At 46.5% G+C, this 16,249-nt stretch overlaps 1 pseudogene; it reads left to right on the forward strand.

The window, feature by feature from the left end:
- The first annotated feature begins 12,002 nt into the window (after positions 1-12,002).
- LOC126110032 (5S ribosomal RNA) lies at positions 12,003-12,120 on the forward strand (annotated as a pseudogene).
- The last annotated feature ends 4,129 nt before the right edge of the window (positions 12,121-16,249 follow it).

The following is a 16,249-nucleotide window of genomic DNA, read 5'->3' on the forward strand; positions in this document are numbered from 1 at the left end:
TGGCTCTACCCTTCATTCGATCCCTCCGAAACCCTACATTGCAGCAGGATAATGCACGACCGTATGTTGCAGGTCCTGGTTGGCTCAAATGGCTCTGAGCACTATGGGACTTAACTTCTGAGGTCATAAGTCCCCTAGAACTTAGAACTACATAAACCTAAGTAACCTAAGGACATCACACACATCCATGCCCGAGGCAGGATTCGAAACTGCGACCGTAGCGGTCACGCGGTTCCAAACTGAAGCGCCTGGAACCGCACGCCCACACCGGCCGGCGTTGCAGGTCCTGTCTGTGCCTTTCTGGATACAGAAAATGTTCGACTGCTGCCCTGGCCAGCACATTCTCCAGATCTGTCACCAATTGAAAACGTCTGGTAAATGGTGGCCGAGCAACTGGCTCGTCACAATACGCCAGTCACTACTCTTGATGAACTGTGGAATCGTGTTGAAGCTGCACGGGCAGCTGTACCTGTACATGCCATCCAAGCTCTGTTTGACTCAATGCCCAGGCGTATCAAGGCCGTTATCACTGCCAGAGGTGGTTGTTCTGGGTACTGATTTCTCAGGATGTATGCACCCAAATTGCGTGAAAATGTAATCACATGTCAGTTCTAGTATAATATATTTGTCCAATGAATACCCGTTTATCATCTGCATTTCTTCTTGGTGTAGCAATTTTAATGGCCAGTAGTGTATAATCCATGGCAGTAATTCGACGTTGTAGAGTAATCAGGGAGCCCATGAAACAGTACGATATGACTGCCAAAACCATCACCGAACCCGCGCGGTGCCTCACTCTTCGGACATTAACTCTACTAGTAGTGTGAATCAGTGTTACATGAAACTCAGCCGAGTATATGACTTTCTTCAGTCCCTCCATAGTGCAGGTTTTGTGGCTCTGCCACCATGTTTTCCTGTTATGGGCATTTGCATCACTATGAGTAGCTTTTTAATACCAGCTCGACCTGCAGTTTCCTGCTCATGGAACACACTTCGTGTTCTTTTGATGCTGACGGGGTTCGCAATGTGACATTCAGTTCTGCAGTGATGTTTGCAGCTGTGGTTCTCTGAGTTTTCGTCACAATCCACTTCAAAGACCGTCGCTCAAGAAACATTGTCCTTGGCGTTGTGGCTTATTGGATGATATTCTACCACTTTCCCTGTATGCTGTATAAATTTTCGATAAGTTGCCTCTTGAAAATTCAAATACTTCGGCTGCCTTGGTTGCAAAAGCACCCACCATACCAGCATGAGCAATTTTGCTATGTTCGAATTCACTTTATTCAGACGTAAAGCACCCACGACTATGCAGAACAGTGTTCTGACACTTGCATTGTACCGAGGACATTGCGCAAATGCAGTTCGTGCTCAAATACAACAGCGCAACCTGCAGGCTTCGATAGCATTTGCCGTTTCGTTCAAGCATGCATTTCTTGCACTCATTGCTAGCAGATCCAAAAATCTTAAGTACCCATCTGTTTAGGTTTTGTGCCTCCCGTAGCTTTGTATGTTGGGGACGCCAGCGGTGCAACATTTGGTATGTAGAACAGTGACTACTGTCTCATAACGTTTCTTCTACTCGTCTTGTTTATCGATTTAGTTCATTCTCGATGGATTTGGTAACCCCTACTATTATTATTTCATCTCTAGGCTGTTTTCGATGCGATGTTCCACCAAAAGTATATCCTAGTAACCTAACCCAGCATCCTAGTGTGTAGTAACTATTAGACTCTGAAGCGCAACTCAAGCTACATCAAGGTGATAGTAATCTGACAGCGAAATTTTGTAACGTTCCCGCACCGTAACCTGTTTTTAATCGCAGTGATAAAATTGCCTCTCCGGTGCCTCTCTTACCACTAAAACCGAACGTCCCCGCCTCACCTATTTTCTGTTTTCCCTCCCAGTCTGCGATGGTCTCTTGAGATTAGACTGATAGTGCAAAAATTTTCAAATCTGTCTGCTGCATATTACTTCGGAGGTGTACCTAACTTACAAAATCTGATGGAAGTTCCATGATCCATTTGTGGTTACATGGTCTTCCGGCTTAGAACGATCCTTTAAAATTGTCCGCTTTGAGCGTACTGTGCAACTAATGGCTGCATCTTACTGAAAAGGCAAAAGGCAGTACTGAAGAATCAGTTACTTGTAATTAGGGCCAGCAACGCTTTAGGTACTGAGTGAGTTGAGTGAATGTAGCACAGAGCCTTACTTCTTTGTCTGCTCCACTTCCGAGGTAGCAAAATAGGTACACTTCCTTTCGAAGTTTAACATTTAGCCACACAGCATGTTCACTTCCTGCTCACACCGGTATCGTAGTTTTCTTTTCGAGCACTTGCATGTTATACCTCTCAACTACCACGCATTACATTTCATGAAGTATCCGGCTCCCTGCTCCGACACTGTATTGTGACACTTCTGCGGCGAGATAGCCCGTTACTTACCCATCACCTCTTCAGTATACAAATGAAATACTGTGGTAACCAAGAGTAAGGATGCATTACGCTTTCCCTCATATTTTTCTCGTTATTATTCTCTCAGCGCTGGCTTCATGTCATTTTCACTCCAGTATGGTTCGCATACAGAGAATACCTTTCCTTTATGTCTCGGTAGTTGATACTACACAGCCAAACAAAGGAACTTTCTTTGTCTGTAGCCACACTATCAAAGGCCTCCTCGAAACCTACGAATGCACTGCACACATCCGTATTTTTCCTAACTCTGCCCTCTACAGTGATGCGCAGAACTTAAGGACGAAAGTAATTTCTGCATGTGGCGTCACTGCCGAGTAACATAGCCCGATGAAACCTGAACCATACACAGAAAGAACTGCTACAGTATAGTACAGAAGGTTACTGAAAGAAATATGCACTGGGACGAGCAGAATTGACACTTTTATTAAAAATCAATTACACTGGCGTCACCGCGATTTACGATGGCCTCCTGGACATTACGAAAGAGAGGACGGACATTACACAAGAAGAGACATGGTTCCTGATACGAGTCTGATCAGCACGGACAGCAATGTGCGCTTCGCAACGTGTTCCCGCAAAGTTAGCAAGGAATGCTGGTGGTAGGCAGTTCCCGTCCTCCACCAGCGTGGCTTACAACGTATATAACACGAAGGCGTTTACGTCGAGGGAACGGGCAGGCCACTCCATTCGCCAAATAACCCCTCGTTCCAAAAGCTCCACCTCCGTATCTCGATACGGTCACTCATTGTCTTCATTTAAATCAAGCTAGGGCCGAATGCACCCTTGGAAAGACGCACATGGGGAAGGAATACAGTAGCATAGGAACGTTAACCGGTGCCTGTACCGCGTTAAAGTTGTTGGAGGTGAGAACGCACTTGCAAAATTATGCCTCCCGCGCAACATTGTTTCCACACACGATAACACGTGGACCACCAAAACTATGATGTTGGGCCGTGATCGACGTACTCTCATACGGCGACAGGTGGGAACACGTCATGCACTCAGGAACATGATAGTTTATGACTTGTGAGATGTCTCCACCAATAAGTATGAAGTTCTAAAATCAGGTCGTTGTTGTTGTATGATCTCTCTCTAATACACAATATGGAGTTTTGACATAGTAATACACTATACTCTAGTTACTCATTGGCTACATACACTACTGGAAATTGAAATTGCTGCACCACGAAGATGACGTGCTACAGACGCAAAATTTAACCGACAGGAAGAAGATGCTGTGGTATGCAAATGATTACCTTCTCAGAGCATTCATACAAGGTTGGCGCCGGTGGCAACACCTGCAACGTGCTGACATGAGGAAAGTTTCCAGCCGATTTCTCATACACAAACAGCAGTTGACCGGCGTTACCTGGTGAAACGTTGTTGTGATGCCTCGTGTAAGGAGGAGAAATGTGTACCATCACGTTTACGACTTTGATAAAGGTCGGATTGTAGCCTATCGCGATTGCGGTTTATCGTATCGTGACATTGCTACTCGCGTTGGTCGAGATCCAATGACTGTTAGCAGAATATGGAATCGGTGGGTTCAGGAGGGTAATACGGAACGCCTAGCAGTTGAGATGGCAGGCATGTTATCCGCACGGCTGCAACGGATTGTGCAGCCACGTCTCGATCCCTGAGTCAACAGATGGGGACGTTTGCAAGACGACAACCATCTGCACGAACAGTTCGACGACATTTGCAGCAGCATGGACTATCAGCTCGGAGACCATGGTTGCGGTTACCCTTGACGCCTGCGATGGTGTACTCGACGGCGAACCTGGGTGCACGAATGGCAAAACGTCATTTTTTCGGATAAATTCAGGTTCTGTTTACTGCATCATGATGGTCGCATCCGTGTTTGGCGACATCGCGGTGAACGCACATTGGAAGCGCGTATTTGTCATCGCCATACTGGCGTATCACCCAGCGTGATGGTATGGGGTACCATTGGTTACACTTCTCGGTCACCTCTTGTTCGCATTGACGGTACTTTGAACAGTGGACGTTACATTTCAGATGTGTTACGTCCCGTGGCTCTACCCTTCATTCGATCCCTGCGAAACCCTACATTTCAGCAGGATAATGCACGACCGCATGTTACAGGTCCTCTATGGGCCTTTCTGAGTACTGCTGCCCTGGCCAGCACATTCACCAGATCTCTCACCAATTGAAAACGTGTGGTCAATGATGGCCGAGCAACTGGCTCGTCACAGTACGCCAGTCACTACTCTTGATGAACTGTGGTATCGTGTTGAGGCTGCATAGGCAACTGTACCTGTACACGTCATCCAAGCTCTGGTTGACTCTGTGGTGTCACCGCCAGACACCACACTTGCTAGGTGGTAGCTTTAAATCGGCCGCGGTCCATTAGTACATGTCGGACCCGCGTGTCGCTACTGTCAGTAATTGCAGACCTAGCGCCACCACATGGCAGGTCTAGAAAGGCGTACTAGCACTCGCCCCAGTTGTACGACGACTTTGCTAGCGACTACACTGACGAAGCCTTTCTCTCATTTGCCGAGAGACAGCTAGAATAGCCTTCAGCTAAGTCCATGGCTACGACCTAGCAAGGCGCCATTAACCATATTTAAAGTGTCTGATTTGTATTAACAATAGTGATGTATCACAAGGATGAAGTAAAGTTAAGTATTATAGAAGCTACGTACTTTTCTTATTAGCTTTCATTACGTATCCTGTTCCAGACTTCACGCCAGTCGGCGTGTGTTTACGCGTGCCTTTCGGTTACCCGTCACTGTGGACTGGCTGTCTTGTCAGTCCACTACAGACTCAATGCCCAGGCGTATGAAGGCCGTTATTACGGCCAGAGGTGGTTGTACTGGGTACTGATTTCTCAGGATATATGCACCCAAATTGCGTGAAAATGCAAGAACATGTCAATTCTAGTATAATATATTTGTCCAATGAATACCCGTTTATCATTTGCATTTCTTCTTGGTGTAGCAATTTTAATGGCCAATAGTGTATTTAATAATAGACTAATTGTACGGTGATTTCCATATCGGTGCACTCTTGTTTTTCTTTGGCTGTATAATAGTAATTTCTTTCCTAAATGTGATTCAAGTCCCTTCTCGATACATCTGTGATTACATTATCAACCGCCTGAGATACTTCCTAAAATAAATTCTCATCTCGAACGTAGACGTGTAATTAATAGCTACATCTCACTGGTGGAAGGAGAGCAAGCAAAAGGAAGTACTAAAGAGTCACTTACTTAGAGCTAGCAGGCCTTTTAAGTTGCGAGCGGGTGAAGACCCTTCTGGGCGCTGCTTCAAGAGGGAACCAGAGGCAGGGTGGCGGAGAGGGGAGAGACGCACAGTGGCTGGGCAGACGTGAAGGCTGACGCAGTTGCTATGGAGTGCCTCGAGTGCATTTAGCCGTGGATAAAGGGACGCCGGGGAAAAAAAAAATTCCCGGCATTCCTGTCCTGGGGCCGAGCGCGGCGCGCCTCGCGAGTGTGCGAGCGGAAAGGAAGGGGGCGGGACGGAGGAAGCAAGCGATGCCCGGCACTCCCTGGCAGAGGGGCGTTCTCTGGCTAGACGGGGCAATCTACGGCGACAAGTCCGCCGCGCTTCAGAGACGGCGGCCTTAATGCGGAGACAATGAAAGGCGCGCCGGGGGCCACGGGGCTCAATACTCGGGCCGAGCGTAATGAGTGGCGGAGTCTGTAAAGCGACGAAAACATCTCTCCATGTGACGACACAGCTTCTCTCGTGTGTGTGTGTGTGTGTGTGTGTGTGTGTGTGTGTGTGAGAGAGAGAGAGAGAGAGAGAGAGAGAGAGAGAGAGAGAGAGACCCATCTTAAAAGCACACATTTATGGAGCGCTATAGGTGGAGTATATTGATTATTATTTACATTTGTGTAACAGCCTGACCCGTTCCAAAAAAAAAAAAAAATTACATTACTTCCCTTTAACGGGAAATAAACGTTCTAAGAAATAAGAGCCGGCCGCGGTGGTCTAGCGGTTCTGGCGCTGCAGAACGGAACCGCGGGACTGCTACGGACGCAGGTTCGAATCCTGCCTCGGGCATGGGTGTGTGTGATGTCCTTAGGTTAGTTAGGTTTAAGTAGTTCTAAGTTCTAGGGGACTTATGACCTAAGATGTTGAGTCCCATAGTGCTCAGAGCCATTTGAACCATTTAAGAAATAAGATAAATAAAAAAGAAACTTTTACTCTTTTCTTATATTTGCGTCTCTTCTAAAATGGTATCTACATCTACATTTATACTCCGCAAGCCACCTAACGGTGTGCGGCGGAGGGCACTTTACGTGCCACTGTCATTACCTCCCTTTCCTGTTCCAGTCGCGTATGGTTCGCGGGAAGAACGACTGTCTGAAAGCCTCCGTGCGCGCTAGAATCTAATTTTACATTCGGGATCTCCTCGGGAGCTATAAGTAGGGGGAAGCAATATATTCGACACCTCATCCAGAAACGCACCCTCTCGAAACCTGGACAGCAAGCTACACCGCGATGCAGAGTGCCTCTCTTGCAGAGTCTGCCACTTGAGTTCGCTAAACATTTCCGTAACGCTATCACGCTTACCAAATAACCCTGTGACGAAACGCGCCACTCTGCTTTGGATCTTCTCTATCTCCTCTGTCAACCCGACCTGGTACGGATCCCACACTGATGAGCAACACTCAGGTGTAGGTCGAACGAGTTTATGCACTTTCATGTCCACTGTCGCAAAGAGCTCGAATGTTTGATGGTAAAGCATTGTCAGACAGCATCAGACGCTGCATTAGTTTCATAGTTTGTTGATACCTTCTGTTGCAGCTGAATAAAATGTGGTTAACATCTTGCTCACTGCCGCATTTACACGAGAAAGATGTGTTCTGTTTGAGGCGGCAGATATCTGCCGTGATTGAATTGGAGTCGCGCCATTGACAGTATAAACTGAAGTGAGAATAGTCGTGGGGCAGCGATATGAACATATACAGATGGCGATAGTACCAAGTACACAAGGTACAAAAGGGTGTGCATTCGCGGAGCTGTCACTGTCTCAGGTGGTTCGTGTGAAAAGGGTTTTGACGTGATTATGGTCGCACAAATTGATACTTTGAACGCGAAATGGTAGTTGGAGCTAGACAGATGGGATATTCCATTTCGGAAATAGAGAATTCAGTACTCAGAGACCCAGAGTGACAATAGCGTGCCGAGAATACAAAATTTCCGGCGTTCTCTCTCACCACGGACAACGCCGTGGCCGGCGGCCTTCACTTAATGACCGAGAGCAGCGGCGTTTGTGTAGAGCTCAGTGCCAGCAGACAATCAACACTGCGTGAAATAACCGCAGAAATCAATGTGGGAAGTACGAGGGCGTCTGTTGGGACGGTGCGGTAAAATTTTGCGTTAATGGGCTGTGGCAGCAGACGACGCATGTGAGTGCCTGCAGCTCCTGGGCTCGTGGCCATATCGCTTGGACTCTAGATGGCTGGTAAATCGTGGCCTGGTCAGATGAGTCACGATTTCTGTTGGTAATAGCTCACGGTAGGACCCCACGAAGCCATGGACCCAAGTTGTCAACAAGACGCTGTGCAGGCTAGTGGTGGCTGCATAATGATGTGGTCTGTGTTTACATGAAATGGAATTGACTGGACTGGATCCTGTAGTCCAACTGAACCGACGTTTGACTAGAAATTATTTTCGGCTACTCGGAGACCATTTACAGCCATTCATGGACTCCATTTTGCCAAAAAACGATGTAATTTTTGTGGATGACAGTGCGCCATTTCATTGGACCACAACTGTTTGCGACTGACCAAGAATCGAATTTTTGTGGATTACAGTGCATCATGGCACCGGCCACAATTGTTAGCGCTTGGTTTGGAGGACGTTCTAGACAGTTCGAGCGAATGATCTGGCAACCCATATCGTCCAACATGTGTACCATCGAACACTTATGGGGCATAATCAGGGGTTAGTTCGTGCACAAAATCCTGCACAGGTAATACTTCCGCTATTATGAAAATCTACAGGGGAAGCATGGCTCCGTATTTCTGCAGGAGACATCCAACGACTTATGGAATGCATGCCACGTCGAACTGCTGCTGTATTTGACCTGGCAAAAGGAGGTTATCCCACGATTTTTGTCACCTCAGTGTAAAGTTTCTGCTGTTTCTACAGTTTTGGTACTGAGGTCTGCGTAGCACTGCGGCATAATGTTTCCCTTTAATTTCGATGGATAGCTGGAAGTTTTCGTTCCATTGGGTCCTGTTCCTAGCCCCAATGGCTCGGAGGAAATCAGCGGGCGGGACATCATATTTCACTGACCCAGTGTACACAGCTTCCTTGGCCAGAGTACATAAAAGGTGATGGAGATTGGTGAACGCAGCAATTTGAGGTAAGGGACCAGTGCCTGGAAAAGACTGAGTCGAAAGTTACAAGCGAAAACCGTTCTGTTACGTCTGACTCTGGGCCTCTTCTACCGCAAGCTCTTTGCCTTCCGAAATTTGGGAGAAGATAGTGTGGACCAAAACAAGAAAAATTCGGCCATTAAACATGGACTCTAAAATGTGTTCCTTAAGAGTCATTAGGTCTTGTTCATTTTTGCTACTGTGTAACACGTTTTCTATTGAACAAATGCTCATAGCTCTTAAGGGAGCATTTTAGTACGCATGTTTACTGCACATTTTTCTTGTTTTTGTCCATATAACCTCCTCTCAAAATATGGAAAGAGCTTGACGTGGAAGAGGTCCACACTCAGAGGTATGTGAACGATTTTCCCTTTCAGATTTCGACTGTGTCATTTCCGGACCAAGGCCTCTTACCTAAAAGCGATACATTCATCCTTCTCCATCATCCCCGAAAGTTTTTAATATCGTTACAGAATCACTCTGTACTATATTTCACTTAGTCCCGCCGTGCCTATAATATGATGGAAGTATTATATACTGATGTGATCGGAAGTTCTTTTATATGCTGTTTTTATAATCCCCTTCTTACTTAAGATTTTTTCTCCGTTTTCCAATATAAAGATCGTGAAAATAATGAATAATTAAATATTGATAATTTGCACACTCCCTATAATGTGCGGTTGGAGTTATGAGGGATCGAAAATCGTGCACCTGCAATGAGATTCGATCCTGAGACATTCTGCTCATAAAACTAAGTACTTACTTGGTCAGCTCCGAACTGCTTCGTGAACAACGACCATTCAAATTGTAGTAGCACGCCTAAAATTTTTAAACTCAGTTTTCTCGAAAACGGTTGAGAGTTGCCGCTTCCTGTCGGAATATGTCGAAGTCCTAGTTGTGCGCTGCACACTTCGTGTGTAAGAAACAGATCGGTGAGGGAAGTTCATACAGTCCCTTTTTAAGTGGGCTACGCCTGTCAGTTTAGGCTAGCCGTTTTGCGTTCACGAGTCAACATCTGACCTACAAAAAACTAAACTCCGTCAGAAGGCCCTACGGTAGCGACCGGCCGCCGTGTCGTCCTCAACCCACAGGCGTCACTGTCCAAGGGAAAATAAGCATTAATGGCTTGCTCTTATCACATGTACTAGGAGGTACTAATCGACGTAAAAGCATACTACTCCTAATAGTTATAATTGTTAGTCTGCAAATAAAATAAATACTGGTGTGTTGTTGTCTGGTACACTGTTCTCAGCCACCAATAAAAATAGCGTTACACCTTGTATTTCTGGGGTAGTTGTAATGGCATTTAACTAGCAAAGCCTTAGTTGGAATTGGTTTGAAGACTCCAGAGGCTTTATACAGCCTCTTACCTAGCTTATCTGATCTATTTTGTCTTGCTGAACAATGGTGTGTCCATCTGTAGTCCATACAAGATCTTATTATAGCTCGGATACAGGGCGGTCTTGAGACGTAAGTCATTGCAGTGAAGTGGTGTATATGGGTCAGTTGTACGGTATCTGTTGCAGCATTAGAAAATTGTAGCGAAATGCAGGAAGATCTGCAGCGGATAGGCACTTGGTGCAGGGAGTGGCAACTGACCCTTAACATAGACAAATGTAATGTATTGCGAATACATAGAAAGAAGGATCCTTTATTGTATGATTATATGATAGCGGAACAAACACTGGTAGCAGTTACTTCTGTAAAATATCTGGGAGTATGCGTGCGGAACGATTTGAAGTGGAATGATCATATAAAATTAATTGTTGGTAAGGCGGGTACCAGGTTGAGATTCATTGGGAGAGTCCTTAGAAAATGTAGTCCATCAACAAAGGAGGTGGCTTACAAAACACTCGTTCGACCTATACTTGAGTATTGCTCATCAGTGTGGGATCCGTACCAGATCGGGTTGACGGAGGAGATAGAGAAGATCCAAAGAAGAGCGGCGCGTTTCGTCACAGGGTTATTTGGTAACCGTGATAGCGTTACGGAGATGTTTAACAAACTCAAGTGGCAGACTCTGCAAGAGAGGCGCTCTGCATCGCGGTGTAGCTTGCTCGCCAGGTTTCGAGAGGGTGCGTTTCTGGATGAGGTATCGAATATATTGCTTCCCCCTACTTATACCTCCCGAGGAGATCACGAATGTAAAATTAGAGAGATTAGAGCGCGCACAGAGGCTTTCAGACAGTCGTTCTTCCCGCGAACCATACGCGACTGGAACAGGAAAGGGAGATAATGACAGTGGCACGTAAAGTGCCCTCCGCCACACACCGTTGGGTGGCTTGCGGAGTATAAATGTAGATGTAGATGTAGATCTGGGCAGTAAGACGGTCGACGTGAAGTCGTGGCAGAATGCCGGAAGGGAGCTGTCGCATTTGGGCGTATCCATGAATAAAGTAAACCCAATTTGTCGGTGTGGCAACACTGTCTATTCGACGTGTCTACAGGGAATGGTGATCCAGTCGCGGTCACGTAACATGCTGAAGGAGTGTCACGCCTTGTCAGTGACAGCCAGCAGTTTGTGTTGTCAGTGAATGCATGTTTATCTCAACCAGTTTTAGTGACCACTGCAAAGGTCATTCCGTACAGTGCCACACGGATTGGGCTATAGTCGCGAGTTACAACTAGACGGCGAGAATCTCTCTCCTTCATGCTGCGATGTTGCTGTTCTTCACGACATTGCAGTTTCATTCACAGGGCGACCGAATTATTCTTAAGATGTCGATGTTATTTTCTTGCAGCAGTGTAACTGTAAATCTGTATAGGTAAACGTATTCTTGTGATTTCCAAATAAATGTGTCAGGTGCTTCAGAAGCAGGCGAGGTGGTTTATTTACTGGACTTACAACACTTTCACAAATGGTAGCTCTCTCTCTCTCTCTCTCTCTCTCTCTTCTCTCTCTCTCTCTCTCTCTCTCTCTCTCTCTCTCTCTCTCTCTCTCTCGTATCAAAGGAACTAATTTACGCTATAATGCTTGGTGGCAGCGAAAATATGACAACATACTGGCCATGTACATGATGGTATTTTCCTACAAGGAGTTCTTCTTTTTTCGTCTCAGTGATTTGCAGTTAACTATAGTCCAACACTGCGACACAACGCTTTATAAAATCACACATTAAAAAAAATATTCTATGGAGTGGAAGCAGTTGTCGGCCAACGGCCTTGCCGCAGTGGTAACACCGGTTCCCGTCAGAACACCGAAGTTAAGCGCTGTTGGGCTGGGCTAGCACTTGGATGGGCGACCATCCGGTCTGCCGAGCGCTGTTGGCAAGCGGGATGCACTCAGCGCTTGTGAGGCAAACTGAGGAGCTACTTGATTGAGAAGTAGCGGCTCCGGTCTCGTAAACTGACATACGGCCGGGAGAGCGGTGTGCTGACCACATGCCCCTCGGTCTCCGCATCCCGTGACGCCTCCGAGCTGAGAATGACACGGCGGTCGGTTAGTACCGTTGGGCCTTCATGGCTTGTTCGAGAGGAGTTTAGTTTTTTAGTTTTTAGAAGCAGTTGTCGAGAAAATATACTGACGGAAAAAAAATCACAGCACCGAAAGATAATGACTGTAGAGTAACGAAATTTTGGAAACGCATTTTTCTAGGTAACAGATTTCACATTTCAAAATTGCTAGTTACTGTAAGCATGAAATACGCTACTGCAAATATGAAATGAAGGTACATAGTACTGGTGTAACCTTCATGATGCTGAATGCAAGCATGCAAATGTGCGTGCATTGCGCTGTACAAGTGCCGGATGTCGGGTTATGGGATGGAGTTGCATGCATGGTGCACACGGCCACTCAATACAGGGACGGTTAATGCTGCTTGCGGACGATACAGTTTTTGTCCGATGATGTCCGATATGTGCTCGATTCGAGACAGATCTGGTGATCGAGCAGGCCAAGACAACATGTCGACACTGCAGAACATGTTGGGTTACAGCAGCAGTATGTGTACCAGCGTTATCCTGTTGGAAGACACCACCTGTAATGCTGTTCGTGAATGGCAGCACAAGAGGCTGAATCATCACATTGACATACAATATTACAGTCAACGTGAGTGGGATAGCCACGAGAGTGCTACTGATTTCATATGAAATCGCATCCTAGACCATAACCTCGGGCGTAGGTCCAGTGTGTTTAGCACACAGCCAGGTAGGTTGCAGGTCATCAGATGGCCGCCTCCTAAAGAACAATGGTCATCACTGGCATTCTCAGAAAACACAACAGGCCTCCATCCTGCCCCCCCCCCCCCCCCCCATGAGCTCTCGTTTTGGGTTCGCTGGAATGCACATTACAGGGCATCTGGCTCAGAGCTGTCCATGAAGTAAGTGATATGTAAGAGTTCGTTGTGTCACTCCAGTGCCAACTGCTGCTCAGATTGGTGCTGTCCGATGTGCCAGTGCCATATGCCGAACACGACACTCTGCAGAACACGTTGGGTTACAGCAGCAGTATGTGCCATATAGCCATTGGGAGCCTTGTCTTCTTGAGACCGTACACTTTCGTGGCCACCGCTACGAGTTGTCACGTACAGTGGCAACATTTCTACAGGCCTTCCTGTAATATTGCAGAAGGAATATCTGGCTTCTCGTAGCCCTATTACATGACCTCGTTCAAACTCAATGTTGTGTTACGGGAGTCTTTGTCGCCTCGAAGGCATTCTTGAGTAACATCAACTCTTCACATCCAGGCTCAAAGGTAACTAACGCTCAGAAACGGTACAGCTTGTATTTAAAAGCGTACCTGATTTGCGTTTGACAGTGGCGCTACTAACGCCACTTTCATGCGACACTGGCGCCATATTTTAATAGCCATCAACTTTCAGATGTAAAAACACGCCTACCAACTTCCGCTTACGTCGCACAATTTCTTCTTGGCGTTTTCAATGTTTTTCTGTTCGTGTATAATGATTTCGGTTTGTGTTGGAAGTTATTTTTGTTGTGTATTACTATTTTGCTTATAACACAGTCAAATTCGCTCTAAAATTACAAATAGAAATTCTTCCAATCCATATGTGGCATACGGCAAACCAGTGCTTAACAGTATTGGTTAAAAACAGTCTTGGTTGCAATTTTAGTTTTTTATTTTTCAACGACGCGTTTCGCCTTATTTAGGCATCTTCAGGTTATCTCCATAGAAAACAGAGAACAAATACATCTATTTAAGAATCGCGATCGCGTTGTGTAGACTTGGATAACCTATAAGCATGTATAAACAGATCACCTATTGAAAGAGCAAATACCTTAATTTGGTATTTCTTAGAAGAATCCTTTAGTCAGTGTAGCCAAAGGGCATCGTCAAATATATCAGACCAACATCGCCTTCGTTAAACTAAAATTGCAACCAAGACTGTTTTTAACCAATACTAAAATTACAAATATTGTAACCAGTTTCGATGATCTTGACGTCAGACAGTCGTCTTTTTGAGAAAATCTGTGTTGGGCATCTTCACAAAGCTGTGTCAGCTATTCTCCGATGTGACGCCGAAGCTGTGGAGCAGCAGGCGCAGCATCGTCAGCACATCTCTCATGTACACGATTGATCAAAATAGGTTTTAAAATTTATTATTTTCCTCGTATGTCTCTACAATATGATGTACGGCAGGCAAATGAATCAAATTGCTCTCTGCAGCAAGACGATCTCGCAACGCAGACTTTGTTCGCCCGCTCTCTGCCGCCACGCTTCCACAGACTCCCACCGCTCCACCTGTCTGCGCGGAAGCGCCTTCCTACATGACGCAGACTGTAGTGCAGGCTGTTAGCATGTCTACAGAACAGTAAAGCTCCTGACTGTGTACGGCCAATCGACGTGACGCCTGGTACTACATCGTTAGCGCTCCCAGTGAGGCTGCCTCGCCTGGCGGTTGATATCTTCTGGACAGCAGGGTCTGCAGCTGGCGAAAGATTGGGAATAAAAAAGACAAGAGTGAGGGAGATGTCTGCTCATCCACGGGAGGCTTGGGGGGGGGGGGGGAGGAGGGGGACTGGAGAGGGAAGGGGAAGTACCTGGCCACCTTTCTTCCCCCATGGCTCTTCCGCAACACGCTCATTAGTCGCGAACACGCGGAACAACAACCTGCCAATAACAAAGGAGTGCGCCGCGCGAGGGCGTCCAATTAGAGGCGTGCGTTGCCCCCGTGGGGTAGGGAGGGAGGAGGAAGGTGGTACACACTGGGGAGCCCTGCTCTTTTCCTTTCTCTTGCCTTCGCTCCGTTGCGCAACTTAAAAACAACTTAGCGTTAAACAGCGACGGGTCCCGAATAAAAGTGCAGAAAGGTTGTAGTTGGGCGGGGGGAGGATGAGGGGGCGGCGACAGGGACTGCCCCAGGTTAAGGGGGGAGAGGGGGTGGAAAGCTAAGGAGCCGAGTCAGAAGGAGCAGCCAAATGGCATAAAGGCGGGAGCTGCAAGGAATAAGGATCAGCAGGGGGTGCCGACTGCAGAAGGAAACCAACAGGCGGGTAGGAGAGGGAGAGAAGCGCGAGTTGGCATACACTGGGCGCGGTTAACTGAGACGCGCGAAGAGCAGGGAGCAATTAGGGAGGAGAGCGGTTCTGCGGGGAAAAAATAAGCCGCGAGGAGTGTGCCTGCGGCGATTGGGGATACTCGGGGACAGTTGGGTCTGGCTGTTGCTGCTCATACGGGGACTTTGAAGCCGAATCTCTCCTGCCATTACAATAGGCGTGTTTACATTTACTTGATATGCACGCCACTGCACGGTGCTTGCCCGAGAGGGTAGCGATGTTATCGATTTTCTTCTCGATTCCATACGCTTATTAAGCATCAAAAAAATGACTCTCCATGAGTCTCTTCAGGCGCCGATGTGAGGAACAGGTAAAAACTGCTGGCTATCTGCAGTAAGGGGCCGCACCACTACAATGTCCATTAAAAATTATTTGCAACAGCTTACGGTACAACGCCTTTTTGCATGCTACACTGATTTTTTAAAATTTGTTTGTATATCGAGACATATGCCATTTGACTTAGACGAATTCATAATTGGTGTGATGAATTGCGGATAGCTCTAAATGTAGACAAATGTAAGTTAATGCGGATGAGTAGGAAAAACAAACAAGTACCGTTCGAAAACAATATTGTTAGTAGTGCACTGCTTCATTAAATATCTGGTCATAACGTTGGAAAGAGATATAAAATGGAACGAGCACGAGGGTAATTTGATAGGGAAGACGATTGGTCGACTTCAGTTTACTGGGAAAATTTTGGGAAAGTTTAGCTCATCTTTGAAAGAGACTACGTATAGAACACATTCTTGAGTACTGTTCGAGCGTCTGGGATTCCAACCAGGTCGTATTAAAGGAAGACACCGAAGCAATTCTGAGGCAGGCTGCTAGATTTGTTACTGGTTGGTTCGAACAACATGCAAATACAACCGAGATGCTTTGGGAA

The sequence above is a fragment of the Schistocerca cancellata genome, chromosome 12, assembly GCF_023864275.1.
Source record: "Schistocerca cancellata isolate TAMUIC-IGC-003103 chromosome 12, iqSchCanc2.1, whole genome shotgun sequence".
NCBI classification, from domain to species: domain Eukaryota; kingdom Metazoa; phylum Arthropoda; class Insecta; order Orthoptera; family Acrididae; genus Schistocerca; species Schistocerca cancellata.